The following is a 15,573-nucleotide window of genomic DNA, read 5'->3' on the forward strand; positions in this document are numbered from 1 at the left end:
TTTGCATGAATAGGATTTTACCGACCTGTTTTCCTTGTATTCTGTTATGTTGTTGACTCAAAACTTGTGAAGCTTTAAAAAAAGTCTTTCAGATGGTACTGAGCTAGCTACCAAAGTTAAATATTTATAAGCTACTTTGTACAATTTTGGAAACAGTTGTTTATAATCGGACCATATTTCTAATGGATTTTCATTAAGCCGGCCAACCGGGGTCCTCAAGTAGAGAGACAGTTCATCAGGAACACTCTGCTCTGTCTTGTTTAGTTTCCAGTTTTGGTGAACTAATTTGTGATGATCGTTCCAAAGACTGAAATTCTCCTATGTGAATTATCCGAATCAGTTTGAGTTAGCTTTTCTTCCACGAGATCCCTCTTCATCATGTCTTTGATCTTCTGTACTGCATTTGCACAAGCCACCGGGTCTTCAAAATGTAGTTTTTTGAACCGGGGGTCCAATATTGTCGCAATAGCCAAACATGATACATGTTCGATAGCGCCCATCCATTTGCTGATTTCTTTCAATATGAGTTTATGTACTTCAATCATTAATGGTTCATCAATGACAGAAGATTGCGATTTGAGTTTTGAAATTATTCAATGCACTAAAGGGATGACTTTACTACTGGTACAATATTTATCTCCAGATATGTTCTTAATTGCAGCTTCAAGTGGACGTAGAATGTTAAGAAGAGATGATGCTATGTTTAATTCTGCACCAGTCAACATTGGAGGTGCTGCTTTATGGCACATCAGTATTTCACTCACAACATTTTTAAGCTCCAAAAATCTTTGGATCATATAATATGTGCTGTTCCAATGTGTTGACACGTCTTGTATCAACTTTGTTTCAGCGTTCACTGACTTCCTCAACTCATCACTTGCTACACAGCTTTGTTTGAAGAAAGTAACAATTGTCTTTATTTTTGACAAAATCATTTCTAATTCAGGAATTTTGAGAATCGTTTGTGCAACTAAGTTTAGCGTGTGAGCAAAACAAGGAATATGTTTTTTTCTTCCCAAATGCTAACTCCACAGCTTTCACCATATTCGCAGCGTTATCAGTAATGACTGCAGAGATTTTGTCTGTGTCAAATCCCCAGTCGTTGCAGGTTTTAAGGAGCATTTGTGCTATATATTCCGAGGTATGTCTCTCATCGAGTTGATAAACTCCCAGTGTCACTGACTCGAATGCCGTGCCTAGACCAAAATGCGCTGTGACACTCAGAAAGCTGCGCATCTGCACATCGGACCATATATCACTAGTTAATGTGAGGTGTTCAACACTGGAGAGTTTTGATTTCATTAATGTTGACAGAACATCATACTTGTCGTCAAGCCACCGTGTCACAGTATATCTACTAGGTATTTCATAATGAGGAGCAATAACTTTAAACAAATTTTTAAAGTCTTGGTTCTCTACCACAGAAAAAGGTTGATTGTCCGTACAAATCATGTACAATAAAGCATTGTTAATTTTTCTCGCCTTGTCACCAGTAACAAATTTGTATGAGTCAATTTCTTCGAAACTGTTCTTTATTGACTCCTGAGCTTTAATAGGCTTTAAAGATAACTCTTTGTCGCAATCAGAGTCCATAGTCTGGTCTGCTGGAGGTGTCGGTACGGCATTTGATGTTGATGGCTTTGGATTTAGGGTGCTTGTGCTGGTGCTGGTGCAATCAGTAACTGCGTCCATCTGTTTTGTCCAAGTACTTGGCTTCAAACATTTGAACATATCGTTGTTTTTAGTTCTAAGTCAATAGCTTTGTGAACATTCTTTATGTGCCCCATTAAATTTGTAGTGTTTCCAGCCGTTCAAATAGTTTTTTGACATAGTTTGCACTTTGCAGTTTTGTCATCTATTTTCTCATAATATTTCCAGGCTTTACTTTTTTTAATTGGTGAAATTGTGAAATAACACTGAAACAAAAAATACAGTTATATAATTATATACATAGTGCTTTAACAAAATCTAGTGATTTAAATGAAAAACAAGTTCCAATGTTATTTATCATAGAACACAATGCCCTTGCTATAAAATCTGTACCACACAATTGAAGTATACGCTCCGGAAGAAGCTTCCAACAAAACTTTCAGCCATGGAGGTAAGAAGTTAGGGAGTAGTTGTGATGTGTCCCGGCAACAGCGTCCAGTGCTGGGGTGGCTTGAGGGGGAATGTGGCGTCCTCCGTCGTCACTTGACAGCTCCTGTAGTCGGCAATCCACCTTGCAGAGAGGGACTGGTCCTCTTGCAGGGCTTTGATCAAGGAAGAGGAGGGAGGGAAAGCTCCTAGAGCGATATCCTCGAAAGGCCGCTCCAGGGGTGGACGGATGCTAGAACGAAATCCCGAAAGCCGCTCCAGAGGAAGGAGAGAGAAGGATGACTGAGGATAAGTTAGATTCAAATTAGAGAATCAGATTAAAAAAATTCTCGGGTTGTACCATAATTAATGCAGGGGTGCCCACAAGGGGGGGTAACGACGCAGACTGCGTCATAAAAATTTCAGGGCGGGGGGGGGGGGGGGGTTGTTAAAAGACGAGAAAAATGTATATATTATTTACATAATTATAGCTTCTAATGTGAAAATACGTTTCTGGTGCTTTGATAATTGAAAGGGATCTTGTAAATCAAATTGGCAACCCCGCACTTTCATCAACAAAAGCAGTTTGGCATCTGTCGAATCAGGATGGAAATATTACCTGATATGACCAAAATTATTATTAGAAAATCAGTTTTAATTAATGCAAAATGTGATAAAATATAATACTAAAAAGTGTAATATTATAAAATAATTGAGTAAATCATTGAGAAAATGGCATAAAAAATTTCGGGGGGGGGGGGGGGGGGCATCATTAGGTTAGGGGGGGGGGGGGGTGAGTCATAGTGTTTGGGGGGGGTGGGCACCTCTGATTAATGTACATGCCAGAAAAAAAAGAAATTCATTTGTGCAACAACAGCCTAAGTAAATTCCTTTAAATAATGTGTGTATAACAAAAAAAATATATATCTATATGTTTATCAACTTATACACGTTAATAAAAGGTAATTACTCCAAGAAAGTTCCTGAAAAATTAATCCAAAAAATATTTAAATACGATAAGTAAGATTTTACAGCCCTCCCCTAGCTGTGTAAATCTTCATTTTTAAGGACTATAAAATTAAACTCGATATTGGTACACTATAGCTAGGTAACCCACCTTGACCACCGTATTGTGTAGTACCAACCAGCATACCAGATTCATATTTATATCCGTTTCTGTAAATTTCGCAGTCATCCGAACTTGTCATTTTATTTCGCATATCTACGCAAATCGTCATGTTGAAGGGGCTATAATATAAACACGAAATTGGTACACTATAGCGAGGTACCCCATTTTGACCATCGTCTTGTGTAGTACCAAGAAGCATTACAGATTCATATTTATATTGGTTTATGTACAGTTTACAGCCCTCCAAACATGTCATTTTATTTCGCCATGGTGAGTAAATTGTCTTGTTTAAGGGGCTTTAAAAGAACACTCGAAATTGGTACACTATATATACCTACATTTTATAGCCCCTTAAACTTGACGATTTACATAATGTACCAATTTCGTTTTTATTTTATAGACCCCTTAAACAAGACAATTTACTCACCATGGCGAAATAAAATGACATGTTTGGAGGGCTGTAAACTGTACATAAACCGATATAAATATGAATCTGGTATGCTGGTTTGTAATACACAAGACGGTGGTCAAGGTGGGGTACCTCGATATAGTGTACCAATTTCGAGAGCTAATTTTATAGCCCCTTAAACTTGACAATTTACACACCAAGGCGAAATATAATGACATGTTTAGAGGGCTACGAAATTTACAGAAACCGATTAAATATGAATCTAGTATGCAGGTTGGTACTACACAAGACGGTGGTCAAGGTGAGGTACCTCGCTTTAGTGTACCAATTTCGAGTGTTATTTTATAGCCCCTTAAACATGGCAATTTACACACCAAGGCGAAATATAATGACATGTTTAGAGGGCTGCGAAATTTACAGTAAACGATATAAATAAAATCTAGTATGCTGGTTGGTAATACACAAGACGGTGGTCAACGTGGGTTACCTGTATATAGTGTACCAATTTCGAGAGCTTATATTATAGCCCCTTAAACATGACAATTTACACACCAAGGCAAAATATAATGACATGTTTAGAGGGCTGCGAAATTTACAGTAACCGATATAAATATGAATCTAGTATGCTGGTTGGTAATACACAAGACGGTGGTCAAGAGTGGGTACTGTAATGTGGGGTGACTTCGGACAATGTGACAGGTCTGTAATTTTAGTGCTGCAACCTGGTGTGAATATGTGCTATACCATGTTTTAATATTTTTCATACATGGCATGTATGGCACTGTACATTGTGCTTGTTTATATTTGGTGTGTTTACACATTTCATGCATAAACTATTTTATTTACAAAATGTCACAATTACAACTTAAAGAAAGTAGTTTTTAAGAAACTTGTGGCAAAAAAATTATATTTAAAGTTTCAGAATTTCATGTAGTGTATTTAATAGCGTGTATATTTCTGAATGTAATACAAAAAAAGATTGAGACAAATAATTTAAATACAACCCATTAAAAATATTTTACTTTTTACAGTGTAACAAGTGGGGTGATTTCGGACATGCCAAGGAATTATACAAAAATATTTTATCAGCCAATAATCACTATTTAAAAGTCTTTACTTTTTGCGATTCACTGTAGTGTTAATATAGTGTGTTGTGTCCTATATTTGCCCTCGGCCTCCTCTCTCTGCAACCAACATGGCCGCTTCACAAGGAAAGCCGTATCCCAACAGGCTTCTCTACACCAGCCGTGGGATATAGGCTACGAGTGGTGCCGTTTACATATCATAGATGGCAGCACGCATCTTTTGAACGGAGATCCTTTCCCCAGAGAAATCTGGGGAAATACAGCAGTATCATTGGATTGGTGTATTGTTATTACTTACTGCTATCCTCTCCCTTCTCCCTCCCTCCTCTTCCTCAGGAGTGGCATTCGGGATTACGCTTTGGAATCCTTTGCTGGAGTGGCCTTCGGGATTACGCTTTAGCATCCTTCCTCCCCTGAAGCGGCCTTCGGGATTACGCTTTAGACTCCCTTCCCCCCTTGGAGCGGTCCTTCGGGTGCTCGCTCTAAGGCACCAACTATCGCCTCTTCCTCGCACTGTACCTGACTCCACCCCTCCTCTACCCCTGGCCCAGCAAAAGGGCAGGGTAGAACAATATTTGTGAGTCAAGGAGCAGCTGCCAACCTACCAGTGGGGCCTGTTGCCCCACCTCATGCCACTCCATCACCCGACGCTGCTGCCGGGACACGTCAAGTGGCATTTTTAAAGTGTATGTTTTGTGGGTACTGCAGTCTTTATTGTGTTGCTTTATCTTTGGTTTCTGCAGTTTGTTGATTACAGTTGTTTACTTAAATTCTGAATGTGACTTTCAAGCAAAATAATTGACATTCTAGTAAGAATAAAATAAGTTTACTCTTGGACTGAGTGTATTAAATGGTATATGTATGTTTTGTTTAGCTTTACATTGACGCCGTCCCCGCTGCCTGATTTTAATTTACGTGAATTGGAAGTGTTCTGATTAATTTTGATCTCAAGGGCGGGGTTCCTGGCCTCGTGGCTGCAGGCAGGGACGCGTCGGCAAAGGGCTCCCCGGGCTGTTATGGCCTCCCAGGACGCCGTATTAGTAAAAACACACACGTACTTTTAACTGGTTTATTCCATCGCACACGTTACACTTGACACGCTCACGCGACTGGCCGCTTCATCGTCGACCTATGCTCCACCTACACCACCCTCTCTTGGCGGTACTCGTTACGGCTGCTCAGTGGCCCGGCGGCTAGTACATTAAGAGGGGTAGTTACCCGGCAAGAGGCGAGATGAATGCCCAGGCGAGCGGCAAGCCTGGTTCTGCGCCAAAGAGAGTCTGGGCGGGGCGTGATATGAAGTACGCTTACGGTGGGTTACACAAAGTTATTAACACAGAAACAATACACTTAAGTCACTAGGGCTAGTCCCGGGTTCGGACCAGGTCCGGGTGTCCCACACAGGTGGTTACACAATGGCGGCTACTTCGCGTGGTGGCGAGGGCCACGTTATGCTGGGCACGGGCACGGGGGAATCCGGTGGGATATCACGTCCATGACCGTCGCACGTCCCAGTTGATGAATCGTCCGTAAACTTATTCTCGCGTTTGGCACAGTGCCGCCCCGCGTGGGCGATGAACTAATTCCCCGTGGGGGGGTTTTGATAGCGTGAGGCGCAGGCGCCACGGCGGGTCGCCTATTTAACCTACGTATCACAAGAAAGGCTCGGTGGCGAGCCACACATTATATTTAAAGACCGTACGAAATCTCATACGGCCGGTTAGGGCCGACCGGGAAGCTGTTGAAACGGTTTGACTATAATTACCTATTGTAGTTAATGATGAATTGGCCCGAGAGGTGAGTGCTTCCCGTGCGCGGGGCTGCCGGCCCTGGCGAGTCACCGATGACGACTGACTAACCTCCTTGGCCACCGGGGCCAGGGAGGGGGGAAATTCCACGGGAAACTGCGGAGCGCGGGAAGATGATTTCGGCCAGTTTTGTGAATGATACCAGTTTACAAAATGATTATTGAATTAACATTAATTATTAGTTATTTTACAAGTATTAGTTTTTGTTTGTTTTATCGAATGCATGAACCAATTATTTAGTTGCGCAGTGCCACACCCGGCCGGGCACTTTGCACACGTAAGAGGCAGTGACTGACGTCACGCCGTTCGGGGCACTGCACTACATTGCACGCACGGGCGCGTTCGAGGCGCGGCACTGATCAGGTGTTGAGGACACATAACGGCCTGTGCTCTCAGAGGGAGTACTGACGGCGGCGTCAACATACAATTATATTACGACAATAATATCAACTACTGTTACATAATGTGAAGCAAGTTTCACTGTGTTCCACGAGAGTACCTGTAGGTATCTAGTAAAATCAGACATGCCAAGGGAGTACAAAAAAGTGGTTAATGGTCGCCCATATCGAAGATACCCAATTGAAAACATTGAAAGAGCTGTAACTGATGTGAAAAATGGCAAGATGTCAATCAGAGCTGCAGCAGAAACATATAATATTCCTAAGAGTATGCTGTGTGACAGGTTGAAGTTCGGTGAAGGTCATCGGTTGCCTGGTGGTCAGCCTGCCCTTTCAAAAGAAGAGGAAGACAAATTATGCGAGGGACTCCTTAAATGTGCAAATTGGGGATTCCCATTGAGATTGATCGATGTTCAGCTAGTTGTTCAAAGCTATTTGCACAGATGTGGCAAAACTGTGAAAAAATTCCAAAATAATCGCCCAGGTATAGAGTGGGTTCGCAGTTTCCTTGCACGTCAACAGATCCTTACGCTAAGGATTGAAGAAAATATCAAAAGGGCTCGTGCTGCTGTTGGTGCGCATACGGTGTCAGAATACTTTGACAACTTAGAAGAAGCAATACATAATGTTCTGCCAACAAATATTGTAAATTACGATGAGACCAATTTCTGTGACGACCCGGGTAAGACCAGAGTAATCGTTAAAAGGGGCACCAAACATGCAGAAGTTATCAAGGACACCTCAAAGACAAGTACATCAGTGATGATGGCAGCTTCAGCAAGTGGGAATATATTGCCACCATACACTGTATACAAAGCGACACATTTGTATCCAACATGGATTGAAGGGGGGATCCCAGGAGCCCGTTACAATCATAATCCCAGTGGGTGGTTTGATATGGAAATTTTCGAAGATTGGTTTTTGAATACTTGTGTGCCATACTTCAAAAGTTTACAAGGACCAAAAGTAATCATAGGAGACAATTTATCAAGTCACATTTCCCTTGAAATTTTGAAGCACTGTGAAGCTTTAGATATCCGTTTCATAGTTTTACCACCTAACTCCACACATTTATGCCAGCCATTGGATGTTGCCTTTTTTTAGGCCAATGAAGGCAGCTTGGCGTAAGTGTCTTGATGAATGGAAGAGGAAAAACTATGGTACTCTACCCCAAGAATTCTCAAGAAGGCCATGGAAATGATTGGAGACTCAGCCGCCGCAAACGTACGTGCAGGGTTTAGAGCAACATGTATCGTGCCTCTTGATCGTAACTGTGTTCTTGCTAAGATTCCCACTCATGAAAATTGTGAATCTGAGAAAGACAACCAGACATGGACTGAAGCATTCACGACGCTTCTGCAGGAAGCTCGTTTCCGTGAACATCCAAAGACCAAACCTCGTGGAAAAAAAAATTACACTTCCAGCAGGTAAAGGTATAAGTCCATCTGATTTTGCTGCTCCTGAAGAAGAAACACCATCATGTTCTAACGAAGAACCTTGTGAAGAACAAAATCAAACAGATGAAGAAAATGTTTTTCAAATGGAAAATGTGCTGAGTTATACACTTAACTCCCAGGACTTCATTGTAGTCAAGTTCCTAACAAACAAAAGGGATCGATTTTATATTGGACAGATTATGGACATTTTGGGAGGTGATCCATGTCAGTACCAAGTTAAGTTTGTACGTAAAAAAGTATCAAAAAAGGACACATACTTCATCTTTCCTGACATAGCTAACGAGTGCTCAGTAAATTACACGCAAGTTGTGCGTAAACTGAAAACTCCACATGACATGCGAAGAGGACGCTTTATATTTAGAGGCATTGACGTTGGTTACATAGAGTAAACTGTGGTTCTAAACCATTTATATGGACTGTTGTTGTCTATTTCCTATGTCAAGCAATTATATTCCTGTCCGAAGTCACCTAGCATATTTTTAACTTCGGTTTTCAAGTGAAATATATTAGTGTCCGGAGTCACCCCACTGTATGGGGTGACTCCGGACACTTTATAAAAATTTGTATTTTGTGCATTTTTTATAATAAATATTTGATTGTGTGCTGTAATGATACCTTGAAAATGCATTTATATTGTAATAAATTTTCATAATCATATCTTGAAAACATTTTTTTCATTGTTAAAAATAGAACGAAAAGTGGTCTAAAGTCACCCCACATTACGGTACATCGCTATTGTGTACCAATTTCGTGTTTAATTTTATAGCCCCTTAAACTTGACGATTTACTTAGATATGCGAAATAAAATTACTTGTTTGGAGGACTTTAAAATGTACATAAACCGATATAAAAATGAATCTGGTATGCTGGTTTGTACTACACAAGACATTGGTCAAGATTGGGTAGCCTACCTTGCTATAGTGTACCAATAGCGAGTTATATTTTATAGCCCCTTAAACGTGACGATTGACATAGATAGGCGAAATAAAATGATAAGTTTGGAGGACTGTAAAATGTACATAAACCGATATAAATATGAATATAGTATGCTTGTTGTTACTACACAAGACGGTTGTCCAGGTGGGGTACCTCGCTAATGTATACCAATTTCGAGTTTCATCTTATAGCCCTTTAAAAATGAAGATTACACAGCAAGGGGAGGTCTGTAAAATCTATCTTATCTTAATTAAACATTTTTTGGATTGTTTTTGAGGAACAGTCTTGCAGAACCTTTTATTAACGTGTATAAGTCGATAAACATGTAGATATAATTTTGTTCTGTTTTACACACATTAATTAAAGGGATTTACTTAGGCTGTTGTTGCACTAATGGATTTCTGTGTTTTTCTGGCATGTACGATAATTATGGTACGATCCGAGAATTTTTTAGATCCGAATCTCAGATTCGAATCTAACTTATCCTCAGTAGAAGGATGCTAAAGCGTAATCCCGAAGGCCGCTCCAGCGAGGGATTCCAGAGCATAATTCCGAAGGCCCCTCCGGAGGGAGGAAACAGAGAAGGAATGAGAGGAGAGAGGAGCAGAAATAATACACCCATTTCTAGATTCCTGTTGTGTTTCCCCAGATTTCTCTGGGGTAAGGATATCTGCCTGGTTTTTTTTCCTAACCTAACTAATTACTAAGTGTATTTACGTGGGGTCTGGGTAGGGAAGACTCTAAGTGCGTATCAGGCCGAAGCCTATACACTCTAGGCATGCAGGTTATGAACCATGCAGGAGAGGAAGCATGCATCATGTGCTAGGAGGGGATTGGCCAGCCATGGCAAAGTTTTAGCCATGACTAACTCCCCTCACTGACTATTCTAAGTTAAAACTAGATAAGTTGGGCCCAGGTAAAACCTGCATAGACACAGGGAAAACCCTGGGCACTGACATGCGGGATGCAAAATTTCATGCATTAATTACAAGCAGGTTGGTTACAGGAACAGAAGGATGGTTCTGGAAGAAGTGTTGGACAGAGTAGAAAGGCTACTAAGCAAATGGGCGGGAGCTTGGACATTTTGTCCGCATTTGGTTTTGGTGGCACTGGTTGTTTTGGGGGCGACTTAAGTCGTTCCCGCCAGGCTGCCAGCCAGCCGAAAAGATAAATAATAATTTAATATAATTATACGGCCACAACGCCCCGGTTGCCCCAGTTGCCGCGGTCGTGTGTGCCGACTCATTGTGCTGCCAGCCTGGGCATGCCAATCATCGGCTAGTCCAATGTTGCTTATTTCCGCCGCAGGACGTGGTCAGGCACATGGTCAGAAACCTATTAATCAAGAGTGAGTCTACTCACTGAATGATTATATTTAGTTTAATCGCCGTAGCTGTGGGCCTCTGTACAGTCCGCAACGGCGAGGCGCCCTCTGATTGGCCAGCCAATCAGCGCGCGACCCCTCCAAACAAAACTAGTTGCCCGGCGCTCGGAGCAGCCTTAGATTAAAATATTCAGTGAGCAGCCTCACTATTGAATAATAGGTGTCTGATCATGTGCCTGACCACGTCCTGCGGTGCAAATAAGCAACATTGGACTAGCCGATGATTGACATGCCCAGGCTGGCAGCACAATGTGTCGGGCATGCATGACCATGGCAGCTGGGGCAACCTGGGAACTGCGGTCATATAATTACAGCTGTAATAATGCACTTCTCTTTCAGCTAACCTGGCTGGCTGGCTGCCTGGCTGCCTGGCGGGAAACGACGAAAGTCGCCCCCTAAAAACCAGTCCTACCAAAACCAAAATGCGGACAGAAATGTCCAAGTGCCCGCCCTTGCTTAGTAGACATTTTCTACTCTTCCAACTCTTCTTCCTGAGCCATCCTTCTACTCCCGTAACCAACCAGCATGAAATTAATGCATGAATTTTTGCATCCCGCATGTCAGTGCCCAGGGTTTTCCCTGTGTCTATGCAGGTTTTACCTGGGCCCAACTTATCTAGTATAGTCTAGAATAGTCAAGTGAGGGGAGTTAGTCATGGCGCCAATTGCTGCCATGGCTGGCCAATCCCCCTCCTTAGCACATATGCATGTTCCCTTTTCTGCATGGTACCCCCTGCATGATTAGAGCGTATAGGCTTCGGCCTGAGACGCACTTAGAGTCTCTCCCTAACCCGGACCCCTCCCAATACACTTAGTTTTTAACTTAGATTAGGAAAAAAAATTGCAGCTTAGTACCTCCCGCGCCGGCCTTCCACGGACTAGTGGCAGGCTGGCGAAACAAATCTGCCTATGCTTCCGCATAATTAAGGGCAGTGTGCGCATGACAAATGAAATAAAGCTCGCGCACAATACACATGTGTGCTGGCAACTCTTAGATAATAAGTAAACGTTAATTTAATATAAAATTAAGGTTTCATCCCCTTAGTTATAAGTTAAGTAAATTAAGAACATAAGCGCCCTAATTATCATACATGACAATTAATTATGTGATTATGTAATAACCAAACATGATTGTAATAATTCAAAATGGTCCGAAGCACGCAGGTGTATGATCTGACCCACTCGGGCTCTCTGCCTTGCTGTGTTAGGGCTGACTCTCCATGCCTGATGGGCATGGCTCGCCTGGTTGGCCTCACCTCCAGTGCCGGTCGTAATCCTGACGGCATGAGATTTTGAATTACAACTAAATAAACACACAGATGGCTGTAATACATGTGATAACCAAACATGATGCTTATTCAAAATGGTCCGAAGCACGCAGGTGTATGTACTAACCAACCTCTGGGTTCACTGCCTGTGTTGTTAGGGCTGAATCTTTATGCCTGATGGGCATGGCTCGCCTGGTAGGCCTCACCTCCAGTGCCGGCCGTGTTTCTGATGGCATGAGATTTTGAATGCCAGCTACCATTGCAACCAGTGTGACATCGCACACACACAACATACATACCCAAACATATGTATGCGTATATATATATATGCCTGTGCATATGTATATGTATACATAACACATTTTTTTTTCCCCTTCTCAAACACCAGGCTAGCTGGCAGCCAGGTGGGAAACGACGAAGTCGCCCCCTAAAGACCAGTACCCAACCAAATAAAGTATAATGCGGACAAAAAGTCCAAGTTCCCTCCCAAACTTGCTTAGTAGTGACTTTCTACTCTGTCCAACTCTTCTTCCTGAACCATCCCTCTGTTCCCGTAGCCAACCTGCTTGCTATTAATGCATGAAATTTGCATCCCGCATGTGAGTGCCCAGGGTTTTCCCTCTGTCTATGGAGGTTTTACCTGGGCCCAACTTATCTCTAGTGTTAGTCTAGAATAGTCAAGTGAGGGGAGTTAGTCATGGCGCCAATCGCAGCCATGGCTGGCCAATCCCCTCCTTAGCACAATATGCATGCTCCCTTGTCTGCATGGTATTCCCTGCATGAGTAGAGCGTATAGGCTTTGGCCTGAGACGCACTTAAGTCCCTCCTAACCCGGACCCCTCCCAAACACACTTAGTTTTTAGTTAGGTTAGGAAAAAAAAACGCGAGGCCCTTGAAAATGAAAGAGGATTCGGCGCCCGGCTTCCGAGGAGAGAGGACGTCCCGAGGAGCTGCTCTACAAGACCTTCAAGCCACAGCGTGGATTGAAGAGTTGCAGAGAGCCACAAAGCTGTGCTAGCACTTATTAGTGCTGCACAGCCACCGTTAGCTTGCCTGTGCGCTTCTTAAGCGCGCAGGGGTAACAAGTTGAGCTGTTTCCCGACTGACATAGACCAACAGCGCCCAGCGACTGATTACACCCGGGGTTAAGTCCCCCTTGGCCTAGCCGCTTGCGGTCAGTGGGTGATTCAGTTTAACGGCAGTGACGGACTGAGACAACATGATGGACTCTTCGACGATGGCTCCCATGCCCTCCGGCGACGCCACGAGCGACGGCCCATGGCAAACGGTCCAGGGCAAGTGACCTAAAAGGAACCACGACGACATGGTAGGCGTGGCCGGGGGCCCCTCACTACCCGCACCCTTCGCAGCGCCCTCAGCGCCCGGCGCGCCCGCAGCGCCCGCACAGCCGCAGCAGGCAGCGCCCAGCCGAAAACAAGCGATCAAGCCGCTCTTTGTCTTCCTGGACAAAGGGCACAACTACCCGACCATCTTCAGCGCCCTGAAGAACTCCCTTCAGGAGAAATGGTCGGTGTACAACCGAGGCCGCGACCAACTCCAGGTCCAAACAGCATCAGTTACCGAGTACCACACCGCGATCAGGGCCTTAAAGGCGATCGGCACCCAGTACTCCGCTGGTGCAGCGGGCCCCACCGCGCTCCCGACTGCCCCCACGGAGGACACCGCGACCACGTGAGGTGCGCAAACTGCGGCGGGCCTCACGCGGCCAACTACCGCGGCTGCTCGGTGTATAAGGCCGAGACTCGCCGACACCTCCCCCCTCAGCAGAGGAAGGAACGCGAGCGCCAGTCCAAACTGGCCATGCGTGAGAATCGGTGGGCTGCGGCTGCCTCACAGGCGCAGCCCCAACATCCAGGCCCCTCTGGCCAGCATCCAGGCCCGTCAGGCCAACAGGGACCACCGAGGCCCAACCCATGGGGCCCGCCCAGGTACCCGGAGCCCCACTACTTCGGCCAATACATAGCAATTTATAAGCAGTAGGAATAAATCTGGTAATAAACAGGCAGCAAATTAAATTAATTTCTATTTAGGCGCGACCAGGCAGATCACTAGCGATAGCAGACCTAGATTTATTATTTGATGTAGGCCCTTCGTTTTTAGCTATCGGCGATATAAATGCGAAACATATAGAGTGGAACTGTAGGTACCAAACAGCGAATGGTAGACTACTCTACATGCACCAATTAAATAGAAACTATCATGTCTATCTCCTTCAGAGCCCACGCATGATTCTGGTAGACAAAACACACGACCAGACATTTTAGATATTGCACTTAATAAAAGAGTAACTTCCGGATTTGAACTTCAAGTCGTACATGAAATGTCTTCCGATCACTTTCCTGTACACATTGTATTTGATGACGCAAAAACAGAGTCAAACACGCCTCGTAAAATCAAAGATTATAAAAAAAGCCGACCAGGGGGTTTTTCAAAATTATCTCCGAAAAAATCAACCAGACGCGGCCGAAATAAACATAACAGACAGTAAAAATCTAGAGGCAGCAATAATTGAATTAACAACAAAAATTCAAACCGGAGTAACCAGGTGCATTCCAGAAAAGGAGATTAGGTTTATGCATGACGAGCTGCCAGCATACATAGGCCAATAATTAATTATTAATCACACAAAAAAGTCGACTGCGCCGCGAATACACACGACGTAGAATGGCCCAAACCAAGCGCCGAATAAATGAATTACTAATAGTAATATCAGACGAAATTGCCCTTTGGCGAGCGAGCACATGGGACGCAAAAATATCTAGGCTTAAAATCCAGGACAATAACGCCTGGACTATGACCAGACGTCTCCTAAATAAAACAGATAAAATACCACCACTACAAACAGACACTGGTATTGCCTTCCAACCCCGTGATAAGGCTGAGGCCTTTGCGAACACACTTGAAACTGCGTTTCAGCCACACAATCAACCGTGCGACAGGCAATTTACAGCCCACATTTACAGGGAACTGCGCCTAAAACTACAACAACCTGTAGTGGCAGAACCAGTCCCTACACTCGCGCAAGAGGTCAAGCGAGTAATTAAACGCATGCGACCTAGGAAAGCCCCGGGGAATGATAGTATACAGGCTATCGTCCTAAAACAACTTCCCGACGAAACACTTGATTACTTAGCTGCATGCATAAATGCAATGCTAACACTACACTACTTTCCGACACAATGGAAAGAGGCAAATGTTATAGTATTTCACAAGCCAGGGAAAGATAAATCCTTACCACAAAATTACAGGCCAATTAGCTTACTAAATACACTCTCTAAAGTAGCAGAATGTATACTATTAAACTGACTTAAAACACACATACGAGAAAACAACATTCTGCCCAATGAGCAATTTGGTTTTCGTAGTGCACACTCCACTGTACAACAGCTAGTCCGCCTAACGGAAGAAATAACTAGCGCATTTAATGTCCGGGACTATGTAGTAGCTACATTCCTGGACGTAGAAAAAGCCTTCGATCGAGTTTTTTACGCAGGCCTAATCTATAAAATGTATGAAACAGGCTTCCCTGACTGTTACATCAAGTTAATTACGTCATACTTGGCCAACAGGACATTTAGAGTCACCACAGAGGGCTCTAAATCA

This window comes from Bacillus rossius, chromosome 12 (genome assembly GCF_032445375.1).
Source record: "Bacillus rossius redtenbacheri isolate Brsri chromosome 12, Brsri_v3, whole genome shotgun sequence".
Taxonomy (NCBI): Eukaryota; Metazoa; Arthropoda; class Insecta; order Phasmatodea; family Bacillidae; genus Bacillus; species Bacillus rossius.